Here is a 16,959-nt window from a genome sequence, read left to right on the forward strand (position 1 = left end):
TACTCCAGAAGCTCTTTGATGATGGAAGGATTTCTAATGCAATCATGTCAGGCTACCGCTAAAAGCAGAGAGTCTTGAGGGTTTCCCAGTGATATGTCTTTCTAAGACCGGAAATAAAGATTACTTAGTACAAGAAAAGTTTATGAGAAAAAAATGTCCCAGTGTTCATAACACTTCCAATGCAAGATAAATTCAGAGGTCACACAGTACAGATTTAAAGAGTTTTAGATTGCCATAGTTCAGTTTTTAAAGATAGGGTTGTTGCTTGTTGTGCAGATTGGTCTAGCATTCACTATACAGTCTAAGCTGGTTGCGAATATTTGGCAATCAGCTCACCTTAGCATTTCAAATGTCTGAACTGAGGCTTTCTAAAGCTTATAAACCATGATAATTGCATCCCTCACTGCCTGGTCTTTAAAAACCTTCCTATCAAGAAAATTTGTATAGCATTCTGGGAGTAAAGCTTTTCCTATCATTTTGTCGCCACTTCCTGCTGACTGCTGTGAAATGTTTGCTACGGTTCCCTTCTTGCCTTCTCACGCTGCCCCCCGAAATCCGTATGTTCCTCAAATTCTTCACTTTCTTTAGTCTATCAGCTTTGTGTGCTCCTATACATTGTAAGGTACCGCTCACCATTGAATGGAATGTGCTAACACACATATTCTTTCCTATTCACCAAGTTGCTTGACTACAGGCGTCTCCTCAGCTAGAATATGCAGCACTCAGCCATACAGGGAAGATTTTTAAATGAGTGAATCAGAAGGCATAAGGCAGTTTTCATCTATGCCTTCGTCTAAATCTGATGTTGACTTTTTGTATCTGTGTAGGGATTCTAAATATATCTGCACATGAATATGTGATCAAACAAATGCTGAAAGGGAAATTGCACAGTGCTTTCTGGAGCCAGATACTGTACTCTCCTTTAGTACCAATGGATGTTAGATTTTTCTATGTATCCAGTCTTTGTCAATGGCGATGAATATGCAACTAGAATAAAATACTTAGCCTTTTTAGTATCTGGAATAGTCCTTCAAAGACATTGCTATGGGACAGCTCATTGATCTCTTGTATTCTAGAAGAATCTTCCCATTTTATCTTACTGCTATTCTGTTGACCATCTGCAACTATTTCTTTTGGAAACTCGTGATTTGTACACTTCACTATTCTAGGCATAATAAAGACAAATATTGTATAAATAATAATTAATTATAATGACTTTAACATACATTTATTGAGCACTTACTTTTGGTTTGGGCTTTACTTTTACTCACTTATTACTTAACTCATTTTTAATGTTAATAAGTGTTAACATCTATTCATTTTATTTATATTTAATAATTCATTATGTGTAATCGTTTTTTGAACGCATGCAACATTTTGTAGCTGTATGTACTCACTCTACCCATTTACAGTTGTAGATACTGAGAAAGTGATGTACTTTGTTCAGATCTATTGAACCAAATATTAAATTTTGTTAGCTCTTATGTGTTCATGCTTAGTCAAAATCTCCCTTCCTCCTACATTGTTTCACCATCCAGTACAGTTTAAAGCTGAGGACACAGATGGTGATGAGATTAGAGAGCAGCCCAGTGCAGAGGAATCTTCTATCATTAAATGCTGTTCAGACTGAGAGTTAGGATCCCTGCTTGTAATTACATTGATGGGTACCTCTGTCTTTTCAACAATAGATTCTGTTCTGTGCTAACTGCTTTCTTCTCTTTCCTCACCACCTCTTTGTGTGTGAGAGAACGTGGGTGGCTGCTATGGCAACTCTGAATATAACTTCTGCTGCAAATACAGGATTTCCAGTCAGCTTTTACTGTTATATTTGAACTTACATACAAATGTATTTTGCCCCAGATTTACTAGTGACACCTTGGGAAAAACTTCATAATGGAAAGGCTGCGTGTTTCAAACTAATTCTGCCTCATGGAATGTTTGCTAGAATTTTGATAAGTGGGTATATAGGAAAGAATGCCTCATAAACAGTATTCTTTATGGAAATGATCTTGTGTTGGTGTGTAGAGATATGTTTACTTAATGTTAGATCATATACATGTGAACTCATAAGAATAAAGGGATACCAGTATGAAGTATTTGAAAATGAACTGAGAAATATTTGTTTGGTGCTTCTTTGCATGGCTTAGCATAAACCCAAAGAATTTGAACTCTCCCTAAGGGTCTGACTTTAATTAAGGCTTTGGGGATAATTTGATTGCAGATTTTTTTTTCTTTACTGAGAATTTAAAGGGAAAAAAAATCCCTAATCCTATTTTTACAAATGCTATTAGTTTCCCTGGTTGAAGGGATAATCTAAAAGTTATTTAACCCTCAACTCTCAAATTTCTAAAACAGTGTTAAATCATATTAGAATAATATTTAAATTTAGTTTTGTGTTTTTTAATATACATTGGAGAATGAGTTTTCAAGTTAAAAGGAAGGAAAAAAGTCTTTCAAAGTTGAGAATAAAAATCACGTTGGGAATTTCAGTTAATTCCATAAAACTTTAAAACAGAAAAGCATACCCTCATGTCTTTTGGTCATTCCAATTCTGACATTAATTTTTCTCACATTAAAAAATACTAAGAATACATGAGTTGGAAAGATGGTTCAGTGGTTAAGAGCATTGGCTGCTCTTGCAGAGGAACCAGGTTTGGTTCTCAGCCCCCACATGGTGGCTCACAACCATCTGTAACTCCAGCTTCAGGGAATCCTGATGCCCTCTTCTGGCCTCTGCAGGCATGAGGCATGCACATGGAGCACAGACATTAATGCAGGCAGCACACCTGAACACAGGAAATAGATTCTTAAGAACTTAAAAATGAGTAATTATAAGCCAGAGTCACTACATCTGTGGGCCTTGGTTTCCACTGTGTAGTGCCCCAGGTTGATCCACTCTAAAGCTACAAATGAGTCAACATCTTTCTCCTGGGTTTGGTTCAGCTCACCAGTCAGTTGGGAGTTTGCCTCAGTTGGTACAGCTAGATTAACTGGGCTTCTCTCATTCTTAAGAGGTCTTTCTGTTGGCCAACTTGCTAGATTGTGTCTCAGAACAGCCTTTCAAAAGGTTGAAGCCCCAAGTTTTAAGGCATCCAGAGACTTATGCTCCTGATTCCCTCAGCATTCCATCTTGGTGTTGTATCTTGTCTCTCCAGGCAAATCACAGACAACCTGTAGATGGAAGAGTCAGCCAATTAGACTACAAAAGATGGGTATAATGCCATAGGAGGAATTTGTGGTGGTTACATAATTTACCAACCTTTTCCCCCAAACAGTGGAAGGAGGAATACTGCTTTTCCTCTGCCTTTGGTGTCTGTGGCCAATCGTTGGCACACTCCTTCCCTTACTTCCTGCAGTCATATTTGTAGTTATCTCAGGGTTCCGTGCATAAAAGCTACAAATCATGTGATGCTGAGACAGGCTTAGACGAACACATCCCATTTGTTTCCTAAGATAGATCTGAAATCATGTTTAAATTAGAACATAAGGTGCATTAGAGACACACCCTGGGCTCCCATTCTGTCTTCTTTGTCCAGTGAGAGTCAGCTGCCATCACCAAGCTGCCCTCTAAACTTCCATACCTAAGAGTAACTTAATCTTAAAATGTCTAAGGTCCCTGGGCTTCAGATTTGATCAAGTGTCTACTCAGACACATATAAAAAATATCTCTTGGCACACAGTCAATTCAATAGCTATCCCATGACTTTGATGACCCATGCCACAGCTGCTGTTACTAGTCCACTGACACTTTGCCTGTCAGCTTTCAGCTAAGTGAGATTGTGTGTGGTGAGAGAAGAGACAAAGGCCATCTGTGAAATACCCTCTCTGTTCCACTGCCTTTGCTGTCAGGAACCCTTTCAGTCACACTGCTTCCCTTTCCTCACTCTCTTCCTTGAAGTCAGTGTTTTAAAATTTTCTATCTAATGCACAATCTTTCATACTACCTTGGACACAGGCTTTAAGCAGTTATTCGTAACAATAAAACATAATGATCCTATTTTGAAATTGCAAGCATAAAATTACAAAAACAAGTGAGTGGGATGGTGATAAACCCTTAAGCAAATGATTAAAGACACATACATACTGCATATTTTTTTTCTGCATATTTTTGTTTTACCTGGCTTCTAGAAATAAGACCTACATTTGTATGTTCTGTGACTGACATGTGGGCTTTTAATTCTGTCTGGCTTTTCAGTCATATCCCAGAAGTCTCTGTATTGTCAACAGTGTATCAGAGCCTCTGAGCAGGCTGAGCTCTCCAGTGCTGCCAGCTGACTTATTTCTGGCTGCAGTAAAGAGCATTGACATTTCAGCACATGTGGGCTTATTATCAGTGAATACAGTATTCACTACCCTTTTGTCAGATATTGAAAAGTATGTCACAGGCATTCATACGTTGGGTTTTCTTAGGCGTTAACAGGTTGATGTGGGACTGCAGCAAGCTGCACAGTCTCCTTAGGAAGGAGGTCTTACCAGCCCCAAACAACGTGAAGTGGTGAGGGTTGTATTGTGACTTTTGTGGGCACTGGGCACTATGCCTCCCTGGGATACTTTCACTGTATAAACCTTAAAAATTACATTTTATGACAGCATTACTGTGAAAAAAAGTCCATTCTTGGTTTGTTTTCTTTTGTTTTTTGACACAGAGTTTCTCTGTGTATCTCTGCCTAGCCTGGAACTCACTCTATAGACGAGGCTGTGCAGCTGAAAGTTTTCCTGTGTCCCACCCGGTCTGGAGCCGCTCAGACTCAAGTAAACACACAGAGGCTTATATTAATTAAAACTGCTTGGCCATTAGCTCAGGCTTACTACTGACTAGCTCTTGCACTTAAACTCAGCCCATTTCTGTTAATCTATATGTTGCCACGAGTTCCATGGCTTTTACCTGTGTGCCATTACATGCTGCTCTCTGGATGGCGCGCTGGCATCTCCTGACTCAGCCTTCCTCTTCCCAAAATTCTTCTTATCTGCTTATTCCACCTATACTTCCTGCCTGGCTACTGGTCAATCAGTGTTTTATTAAACCAGTGTACAAAAACATTATCCCACAGCAAGGCTGGAACAAGAGTCCCAGAGATCCACCTGCTTCTGCCTCCCGAGTGCTGGGAATAAAGGTGTGCATCACCACTGCCCAGCTGAAAAAAAGCATTCTTTAAGTATTAAAAGTTTTACTGAACCTAAAAATCTTCAAGTTATTTCCTTTCTTTTTGTCTCTGTCTTTCTCTCTCCTTCTCTCTCTTTCTTTCTAGTTTTCAGAGAATTTAGGACATTTTCTTGGCTCTTTAGAAGCATCTTAGATGGCAGGTGTGCTTACAATACATAGAAGATAAGTCTGCCCTGAGGATGGTATGTAATAATGTGATAGTGGTAGTGCACCTGCCAATTTGTCTGGCAGTGACCGTGAGTGCCACATATTATCCACTGTGGGCAGGCAGCAATGTGGATGCTTCAGACGTAAGACACACTTGGGTCTTGTGGTTTGGAAAGCTGAAAAGAAACATGGAGGAAGAGCAGTAAAATCAAAGGCAAGGACCAAGAAACAAAGAAAACAGGGCCTTGTGGGGCCTGGGTATGTTGGTAGAATTATAAGATTTAAACAGTAGCGAGAGTAATAAACCAGAAAAGGCTTGTAATGAAACCCCATGACTCCAGTTAATGGGCAATATGTAGCTAGAAAACGACTTGGATGAGAAGCAGCACTTCACACGATTACCTTTGACTCAATTTCACACAGGCACACTGCATATGAGAAGGCACCAGGCATCTCTCTCTACACTGAGCTAAACTCCTGCTAAAGTTAAAAAATGACAGAGAAGATGGTCACAGGATTTCAGACAACGAAGATTTGGATTCATCCAGCTTCCCAGACACTGAGATCACTGTTGCTCACCAGACCAGGTTCAAAGAGTATGAAGTGAGCTTCCTTGTTTCTAGGAGGTGAAACGAGCTAGGAACTTAATAAGCTGCCAGGAACTGGAGCCACCACAGGCTGAGAGCAAAGCTGGAGCGGCTAGACATTCTTGAACACTCTTCCTAGAACCCAGGAACAGGAAGTTAGGCCAGCATTTGGAGCAGCACCCAGAGTGCACCTTGGTGTTCTTAAAGGGCCAAATGTTATTTATTAAGCGGTGCAATATTATTCATTATGCGGTGCTGTTTACCATGCGAGAAAAGCCATGAGGTACAACAAAACCCACTATAAGACTTTATTAAGGGAAGGGAACAGAGGGGATGTGCTTAGGCCTACGGAAGATTGTGCAGGAAAAAAGGGCGGAGGGATAAGTGGGGACCGCTTTTATAGATTCTGCCCGCACATGCGCATATGGGCTTACGTAGCTATGCCACGCATGGGCAGAGATTACACGATCATGCTGCGCGCAAATTACATGATCATATAGGGCACGGATTAGCAAGATGTAAGGCCTTGGGATGACTAAGCATCTTGCCTGACTACTGGACAGCGCATGTGCAGCCATGTAGCTGGGAGAGTGGCTAAGAGTTCTAGCACCAAACCCATCAGCCATGCCAGAATCCAGCTCTCCTGATTGATTTCCAACTTCTGTCCCCCAACTACGTTTACTGGAAAGCTCGTGTAGCATTCTTCTGGGTAATTTATAAGGTATTGCCCAGCAAGAAATTCCCAGCATGAAGGTCAATCTTCTGAGCTCGTCCTTGAAGCAAATGTATTTGCATGTAAGTGGATGGAAGTGGGTTAATATCCAGGGACAGCTTACAGCACTTTTATTTCAGCCATCAAACTGAACCAAAAATATAGTTCGATTGGAGGTAATTTCTTGGTACTACTGCTCTTTTGTTACTTTCTAAGATGAGTTCTTATGAAAACAGTCTACTGTGAGCTATTTGTTTATGCCGTTTTTAGGAACGGACTTCAAATAAAAAGGCGAAGTTCCTCTACAATAGTATAGCAATCTAGGACGTAAAAATTATTATTATTACCGAGTGCTTACAGTGCAGAGAACTTTTCACACAGCGTGTTTACTGTTTACTTCCTCTACACAGGGAATTAACAGCGTTAGATTATGGACAATGCAGGGAAACACGTCTCTCTAAAGCCCCTCTGTCAAAACAAAAACTAACAATCACACAATTAACTTCCCATTCATTTCAGTAAGTATCCATCTATAAAGAAAGTTCTAGAAAGACAAACTTACACTTCCACCTCATGATCAAGTTAGATCACGGCTGTCCTGTCTATCATTTCCCCCTCCCTTTGGTTATTTTCATTCTCTCTCTCTCTCTCTCTCTCTCTCTCTCTCTCTCTCTCTCTCTCTCTCTCTCTCTCTCTCTCACTTTAAGCTGTCTCTCATGATGAAGTGCCTCTCCAGGTTTTAAAAGGCAACCACTCTTTGCCTTCAGGCACCCGTCATGTTGTTTCTGATTGGGTGTTTCTCTATCCTTCCTAATTGCTGTCCCATCTCAAGGCCAGACCTCAGTTCCTTGCATGGTCATGGGGCTCTCTCCTAAGGAAGCTCATTCTGAAGGATGGTTGGCCTCAGCTTCGTTTTCTGTGAACCCATCTCTCCTTTCTTATACTTAGGTACACAGGGACTTTTCATCTCAGCTTCCCTCATTTTAAGGCATTAAAAACACTATAGTCTCCAAATGTGTTTCCTCTCCCATCCAAATGCCTTACTGAAGTGTCAGGAAACCATCTACCTGCCCCGGAGACCAGATTCTTGACCTTTTCCAAGAGTAATCTCATCCTTTCCCACTTTGATGCCTTTTCTAATGAACCCCCAAAGTCTTTCATTGGCCCTTATCTCTTTCCTGAGCTCTGGTCTTTATTCCTAAAAATATCAGTTTAGGAAGTGTCCCACCACCTCCTTCTAGCTAAAATTTCCCAAACCAGAGTCAACCCTGCCACTGCTCCAAGTCAGCTGTCTGTGTGTCTTCTGTCTTGGTGATTGGCATTCTTCCCCTTCCAATTATCCAGCTCTGAGATCTGAGTCCTTCTCAACTCCTCCTTCTCCCACACCCCTCCATCCAGATGTCTGACTAATTCTGTTGTTTCCACCTTTGATCTATCTCTGGAATCCAGACTTTTCCCTTTCTCCCTATGTGTGCCTACTGCTTTAATTCAGTGCCTTTGTATTGCTGGCCTTGACAGTGCTTGTTAAGACAGATTCTTAATATAGCTTTTCCCCACCCATCTACCCCACACTAGGTGCCTGGAGTAGCATGAATTTTAAGCACATCCCTGTTTGCATAGAAACTTTTTGTAGCTGCCCCCTAACACCCCCTTTTAAAAAAATCTAGTTAAGGCAAAAAAAAAAAAAAAAAAAAAAAAACCCTCCTGCAATGTAGATTGAACTGTTTCCTCTCTCCTCCTCCTGATTCCTAAGTTGCTGTTCTAACCCACAATGTGATGATATTTCCAGATGGAGTCTTTGAAGGTGATTGAAATTAGATGAGGTCATGAAGGTAGACCTTCAAGATAGAATCAATGCCTTTATAAGAAGAGGTACCAGAATGCTCCCTTCCTATCTCTTTGTACCTCAGAAGGATATGGCAATACTCTGGCCATCTTCAGATCAAGAATATCATCTCTAGAACCTGATCACACATATTAGACTTCGCAAATTCCTGAGTTGTAAAAACTATTTCTGTTGTTTAAGCCACCTAATCTTTGGCATTTTCTTCTGACTGCTAGGACTGACTAGGCACCTCCCTTATATCATGGTTGCCCCTTTTAGGAGCTCATTTCTTAACCGATGTGAATTCTCTTCTGGGTATGGAGAATTCTACCATTTGCTAAGCATAGTAATATTTTTTTTAAATTTTTATCCTCTTATTTTCAGATTCACTCAGCCTACAATATTTCTATTGCCTTCATACTCTGCCAAAATGCCATTCAACTTTATGTTCAGGTCAGTGTTGTGCATTACAAATGATTGAGAGTGAGGCAGGCTGAGGCAGGCAAAATGATGTAAAAGGACAAGCTGAAATATGAGGCTCGAGGAATGAGTAGGAAGCACTAAAAACCTAGATAGAGGCCAGCAAGAATCAACCCACAAGAAAAGTGAGATGAGGTTGCTGTGACCGTACAACTCTGGTACCACTGCTACCCATAAGTCAAGGCCTCTTCCTGCTCTGCTGCCATCAGGCCTGCCAGGGAAGTGGATGCTTCTCTGTATCTGCTCCATGTCAGCCGCAGTAAGAACTGGGTGTAAATTATGTGCCAGTAGCCTGTCAGCCAGGGCACTGAGGAAGGCCATATCCAGATGACTTTTGCTTTGGTGATAGCTAGTTGCTTCCCATCTAGAAGGTGTGTATGAAAGGAATTTTCTAATCCCAACAAGATGCTTTGTCATGAAGAAAATTTTATTCTCTATCAACAATAAGCTTCCTTTTGGAGATTTATTTCATTTGACTGAAACTAATCTTTCTGTTCTTAGTGGTATACCTACAGTATTTGATATGAAAAAACAAGTCATTTTTAACATTCCTTCTATATAAAAGCTATTTTTAAATAATAATCATATAATGATGACATTGATTATTGATTGATTGATTTATTATTTATTAGCTTTAAAATCAAGGACACATAGAAATAAAAATGGGACCAGGGAATTACTCAGAGGGTAAGCATGAGGACCTGAGCTCAGTCCTCAGCATCTAGGTCAGCAGCATCCAACTGTAATCCAGAATCCAGGTCAGCAACATCCAATTGTAATCCAGCATCCAGGTCAGCAGCATCCAACTATAATCCAGCATCCAGGCAGCAGCATCTAGCTGTAATCTCAGATCTGTGGGAGGAAAGGCCCTGGAGCTCATTGGATGGCCAGTGTAGCCAAATTGCCAAGCTGGAAGTTTGATGAGAGACTCTGTCTCAAAAAATAAGGAGAGTGATAGAGGAAGACATTAAACATGGATCTATGGCACACAAACATTCACACCCAGGCAGAAGCACATATATACATTCATGCCTGCTGTCATGTCACCCATAAAATGTCTATTTAAAGCATTTTTAGATTAAAGTGTTAAATAAAAATGGAATAAATGTTATGATTATATTAAAATGCAAATGTATTTAAATCTGAAAGAAAATCAGTACTTTATTTCACATATGAACTGAAATTTGCACTTGTCCAACAGAATATGTTATACTGTGTATTCATATTTTTCACTGTTTTAGATTTTATCTATAACTAAGTACTCGGAGTCACATAGATTGGAAGGACTGAAATACACAAATTGTCTCTTTTCATCTTTAATTGTCATGCTAACACACTGATGCTTTGCCTCCTGTCAAACCTGCCATTTAAATGGAACACCCTGGGGCCTGGGAACATTAAATGTTGCTTTAAAGCACTTGGAAGATTCCCAGCCTTTTTACCAACCTGCTTTCCAGACAGATCTGAATAGCCGAGTCTGCATGCCAGGAGTAAATGGATGGCTGGGCACTCTTTGAATTAACTTCCAGGTACAATACAGTATGTAGTCACAATTATGGAATTAAATGTGCTCATTGAAACCTACATATATTAACACTCAGGAAAAAGTACAATAATTATTTCACCCTAAAGCAACATTTCACTTAATATCACTCCATAACTAATCACCTCAGAGCTGACAGAGAACAACCATTTACATACTCATAGACTCTGTAGGTCAGACAATTGAAAAAGGCACAGTGTGGTTCGGTCATGTTTACATTGTTTCTGCTTTCTACTGGGAAGACTCAAAGGTACAGTTAGGAGTAACAGGAGTCCATAGTCAGGGTGTAGAATCAACTGAAAATTGTTTATCTCCCTGTTCGTCCCAGCTGGGAGAAATGAAGGCTAAGGCTGACTACGCATGAACTATCCACCTGCCTCAATTTCCCCATAGTGGTGGAACAATTGGGTCTTGCTGACTATAAGATCCTGGTAACATTTAGAATGATGAGTGCATGGCAATAATAAAGACCAGGAAGACATCTGGTAGGTTTTATTTTTGCAACCATTCATTATCTGCACTTGGGATGGATCCTTCTCATAGCATGTCCCTGTGTAAGTTCTAATCTCCACAGGCCTCTATAATTTAGCACTTAAAGGTTTAAGATTAGCCTTATTTTGTAGCTATTTGTATATTCTTACTTCACATAAATTATAAATTCCCCGAGGCTACAGAACATTATTCTAGAGCTACCTTGATGCTAATCATGGCATAAATATACTTCAGACATAGGAAAGTAAGTTGATTGGCTCAAACAACTGCAACCATCTATTAAGTGCTTATTATTTGGAACAGTGAGTTTTAAATAGATGCATTGGCCTTGTCCTCTAATATATCTATCATCTCAAAGTGTACTGATACAGAAAAGAAACTACTCATGATTTAGGAGGCCATGCCTGCATGAAGCCCTGGATCAATGGTTCTGAAAAAATAGCCTCTGGTCCTTAAATAAATCAAACACTTGAATTTTCCTGCCAATTCTATCAGAGCCATGAGACATAAAGGCAATGCACCTTGACATTGATGCACAGCCCCCAACATCTTCCTGCGAAACAGCTTCATCTCTTTAACTTCATCTGAGAGCATTTTCAATCTCATGGTTGCAGATCCTGCCTGAGGGGGATGTAGGCCCATCCCAAGGACAAGCCTAGGTACCCTATAGTGCCTGAGGACATGGATGACTCTGAATTGGATTTAGAGATACTGGCTTGTGGGACTGAGATCCTGGCTGACTGTGTGGGTTCTCTTGGTCATGTCCCCAGGATTCTGTAGTGCTCAGCTTTGGACTCTTTAGCAGCCAAATTCAGTATGATCGTTTTTATACTCCCAAAAGACCTAATATTTGCCACTTTTTGATTTTAAATTTTCCTTAAAATGAATACACCATATTTGTATGATCAGTTGAAAAATAAGTAACTCCCTTATACTAGGTATGGCAGAGCTATGGACATGGATTGTCTTATTTAATCGTTATAGCCCCATGCCATACATCCTACTTGGCACACTTTTTGTCAACCTCACACAAACCTAGACAAGCCAGGAAAGAAGACATTTCAACTGAAAATTGCCTCCATCAGATTTGCATGTAGGCATGTCCTTAAAGCATCTACTCTATTGCTAACTTGGCCTAAAATAGCCCAGCCCTAGGCAAATGGACCGAGGCTCTGGAAGGAAGGCAGCTGAGGAAGCCGTGCCTAGCAAGCCAACAAGCTGCACTCATCCACTGCCATTTAAGTTCCTGCTTCAAGGTTCCTGCCTTAACCTATTGCCCTGACATCTCTCAGTGATGGATTGTGACCTAGGATTTGTAAAATGAGATAAACCTTTTCCTCCCTAAGTTCCTTTTGGCCAGTGTTTCATCACAGTAACAGTAACCCAAACTAGAGTGCTACCATAAATCCCAAGTTAAAGATGGGAAAACTGAGGCTCAGAGTAAATTAATAACTGACCCCAAGTCACATAGCCAGTGTATACTGGAGTCAGGATCGAAACCCAGCGTGCTCTCCAAGTATACTCCCTGAGTAGCCCCATCCCATGGCCTGCCCCATGCAGTCACCAAACCAAATGGCACACCTTAGGGTGCACACAGTATAAAATTCAAAGTTCCTTGCCTTGGACCCTTTGTTTGGGTGGCAAATCTCTCTGCAGTTACCCAAGTGGAATTTTGGTTCTTCCCAACACAGTCCTTTGACACTCACAAAGCCATGGCCTACTACAGAGTTCTAGTGATGCTGGCTTCTTAGAAAGGATTGAGCACGAGATCACAGTGAGCCCACTAGACAAACGCCATGAAAATGTGCCCTCCCCCGCCACACGCACACCACGCATACACACGGATTTGTCGTATATGTAAGAGTTCTTAATGGCTTCTGCATACCCCTTGCTCTTAGGTTTGATTTATGATGACACCACTCATTCAGCCAGTTTATTTTTAACAGACCTGCAGGGGCCTTTCACTTGGCCTTATCCAACATCATGTTCTTGCTGGACACCTTTAATTTATTTCACAAAGCTCAGTAGTAGTTCAGCCTAGAACTTCGGTATTATTACAGATATATTTAAAACAGACTAAATTAAATAGTAAGGGTAAACAGTTCAATGAAACATCCCTCTGGGGTGACAAATGTCATTCCCATTTGTACAGCCTTAGTTGAGGTCCCATCATTGCTAGATGGTGTTACTAGTAAAAATTATACTACATATCATCTACTTGGGCCAGGTGTGATCTGTTCATTCTTTGCCATTGTTCAAGTAGCTTTCTGAAGTGGAACTCGTGACACACAGAGCCAGCTCAACATGTGTATAACCTGGGCTCGCTTGGGGCCCGTGCTCAGAGGCTGGATTTACCATGTTGCCAACATTGTCCTTTATTTCTTAATGTGTTTTGACCTGGTGTCCCTTGTTGGCACTGTGGACTTGGCTCTCCCAGTGGTGTAGCCAGTCCTATAGTGACATACAGTCCTGGCTACACCCAACTGTCTGCATGCCCACTGGTTCTGAGACCTCTCTATGAATTTCAGAACAATCTTGGAATATGGCTTAGAAGCAGGTGAATTTTCTGTAAAGTTCCTTTTATTTCCTAAATTATATAATGTGCAAATGTAAGTATCAAAGCAAGTCAAGGGTCTACTGCTTACACAGGAATCCCAAAATTGAGTCAGATATAGCTTTCATTTTTGTTTACTTCTTGGCTGGTAGACTATTGCTTGGTTGCTTTAGCCGGCACATCAGATCAGGCTGCTGTCCTATTAATCTAGTGGTCTCTCTCTAATTCCTGGATTATTTCTTAAGCAGTAACTGTTTGTTATCTTTTTCTTTAAAGTCACAGATCTTGATTGCCATTTTTAATCATTTTCACCGTCTTTAGTCATCTTAATGTCTGAATAGTCACTTCTAAAAGGCCTCATAATATATAGATTTTTCTATCAGTCTGTTTTATGTCAATTTACAGTGTCCACACCACGTATTAGAATATAGTAGGTCATAAAACTAGAGTTGGTGAGATGACTGAACAGGTAAAAGTGCTTGCTGTCAAAACGGGTGACCTGAGTCTGATCCCTGGAACCCACGAGGCACAGGAAAGAAACAACTCCTGAAAGTTTTCTGTGGTACATGAGCATCCACCCCACCTTACTCACACACATAATAATAAATAAAATTAAAAGATACAACCACACAAGTACACATTGGTTGACTTTGAAAATGGCCATTGGATGATTTATTTATTAATCAATTTAAAAATTAAGAGATGAACATGTAGGAGGTCAGAGACATTACCGACTCTGTCTTTGATCTGAGGGAGACCAGCACTCCGGGGTGGGGGCAGATGGGAGTTGGGGGTGGACACCAAATGCTACCAATAGAATAACTAGTAAATACTTTCCTAGCCTAACTGTCACCCTGTCTCCACAAAGCCACATGCAGGAGCTTTTTTCTGCATGTTCTTGCTGTCTATATCTTTTTTTTTCTTTCAAATTCCTCTGGGATGTAGGGTCCAGCCAAAATTCAGGATACCATCATCTGAAATCCTTAATTTCGCATGCAAAGCTGTTTCTTTCCAAATGAGGAGCCATTTACAGGCTCCAGGGATTAAGGTTTGATCATGTCTCTTCAAGGAGACACTATCAATGGACACGTGAGGTGAGGAGATGAGATGAAAAACAGTACATGGGTGTCTTAGTGTGAACTGCGAGCATTTCAACATGGTAAGAGCATAGATTCCGGGGAATGAGTTCGGAGGTAAGACCAGAGAAACAACGGAAGGTGGCATCAGGGCCACCTCTACATCCTCCTGAGAGACTGGACTCATTGCAGAACGTATTAAATGACAGGGAATTACTTATCACGAGCCCTTCAGGGAGTTTCTCCCACTCTTGCTCAGCGCTTTAGGAGATGAATTAATGGTGCATGCCAAGCCCAGCTAGCAGATTTGTTTAGTAGATAACACACTTTTAAGTTATATGTATTAAGACAGCTTGAAAGTCAATACATCTTGTATCAAAACTCTCATGTCAACTTAACTCTTGAGATATGAGTGACATGGAAATCCTGATGTCTGTTCTCTCATGGTGTTGACTGGTGAGAACTAAGGACAGCTTTGCCCACTAGGAGGGGCTAGTCTCCTTGGCCTCAGCCATCATTGGTTAGTTTCATAGCGTGGTGCTGGAGATTTTGCTGTTGACTGTTTCTGGGTTTGAACTCCTGGGCTCATTTATAATACCTGACTTGCCCTTAAGGTAAATGAATTTATAACTGTCTCTTTAAGATTCTTTCTGCAAAGGTATTTCCTCTGCCTGAAATCCTCCCCCACTTTTCCTGTGGCCTCATCTTTCAACTTCTTGTTAAGAGAACCCACAGAAGAAGTTTTGCTTAGCTCTCCCTCCTCCGAATTGGTAGTTGCTCTAGTGAGCCTCCCCCTTTCCCTTTCCCCTCTCTTTTCCCTTTCTCCCCCTCTTTCAGTAAGGACAAGTATTATATTTAAGCTTAGGACCTAGAAAAGACTATTGATCTATATTGGTCTCTGTGACTTCTATTTTCTGCAAATCCTCTCTATCATTTATGCCCCAAAACATATAATTTAATTATTCTTAGTGATTAATTTTTTTAATGTTTTGTTTTATTTTGAGACAGGGTCTTGCTATATAGCCCAGGCTGTCTGCTGGCCACAGTGTCTGCCTAGTAATGAATCTGTTTATGTGCATGTCTCTTTTCTCTTAGACTGAGAGCTTCTTTGGGTCAGCAAGACAGACTCTGCTATCTCCATATTCCTAGCTCAAGCCCATTGTGCAAAGGACTGACCCTACAGTGAAGGACAAAACAAGCATCTCCCTGTCCTAGAGGGACAGCCTGTTGTTTGAACTCAATTGTTTAAAATTGTTGCCACAAGATGATGATTGGTTGCACCCAGCTCAGTCTTCAAATGCTTATTTCACCCATCCATTATGTGTTTTGTATTATTAGTAGCTATATTAGTATTATCGTGCAATGCATGGGTAGGGACATCAAATGTTTTGATTCTTGGTGTAACTGAGCATAATTATCCATCCAGATGGGATAGAGATTTCTGGACTAGTACATCCATTGCCTTCACTCTACAGAGCTTGCACTAGAACAGAAGTAAAAGTGATGGTGCTTACCCCTCCCCCGCTATTCACCTGGGTCATACTTCTGGGCATACAAAAGCACAATCCTATTTAAACATTAAAACAAACAAACAAACAAACAACAACAACAACAACAACAAAAAACTCACCACAACTCAAGCTCCTAAATAGTTGTTCTGTTCCTAATTGCAGCCAGGGCGTAATAACCCAACACTTGACATCTCTTCAGTCAAAGTGGTAATTTCAAATGTTCTGCAGGGCCTGTAGCATAGCCCTGTAACCCCAGCTGCTCGGTTGTGGGGGTGCTGTTGTGAAGATCACAAGTTCCTATCTCCAATGAACTATAGAGTGAGTTTAAATGCAGCCAAGACAAATCAGTGAGACCCTGTATTAAAATGAAAAACAGAAAAAAGATAGGGGAATATAGCTCAGTGGCAGAGCAGTTTTTTCTTAGCAAACTATAGCCACACACAACACACATGAAGGAAGATGAATGGATGGAGTGATTGATATGACAATTAACCTTTAATTTTTCTATAATGTATGCATAAATCAAAACATCATATCCTACCCCATAAATGTAGACACATTATTTCTCAATTAAATCTAATAATTTATTAAATTGAATGTCATTTTCTCACATCCCTTTAGTAGTTTCTCATTTTCTTTTTAATGAAAATCTAAACTCCTTGACTTGACATAGAGACTCTGTTGTAACCTGACACTATTAACCTTCTGGACTCATTTCCTGCCTTTCCCTTCTAAACTCAGCCACAGGCTCCAGCCACCAAGCCTTTACTCTGTCACACTGAGCTATTTTCAGGTCCTCCAGTTTTTTCTTAGGGCTGTTCCTCCCTCCACTTGAAGAGTTCCCAAGTGTGACACCATTTCTAAGACT

The 16,959-nt window shown here is 40.6% G+C and overlaps 1 protein-coding gene across 4 annotated transcripts in view; it reads left to right on the plus strand.

Moving 5' to 3' along the window:
- Nucleotides 1-16,959, plus strand: part of Plppr5 (phospholipid phosphatase related 5) — a 263,032-nt gene that overhangs the window by 209,847 nt on the left and 36,226 nt on the right. The window lies entirely within an intron of this gene.

Source organism: Peromyscus maniculatus, chromosome 6 (assembly GCF_049852395.1).
Source record: "Peromyscus maniculatus bairdii isolate BWxNUB_F1_BW_parent chromosome 6, HU_Pman_BW_mat_3.1, whole genome shotgun sequence".
In the NCBI taxonomy this organism is placed as follows: Eukaryota; Metazoa; Chordata; class Mammalia; order Rodentia; family Cricetidae; genus Peromyscus; species Peromyscus maniculatus.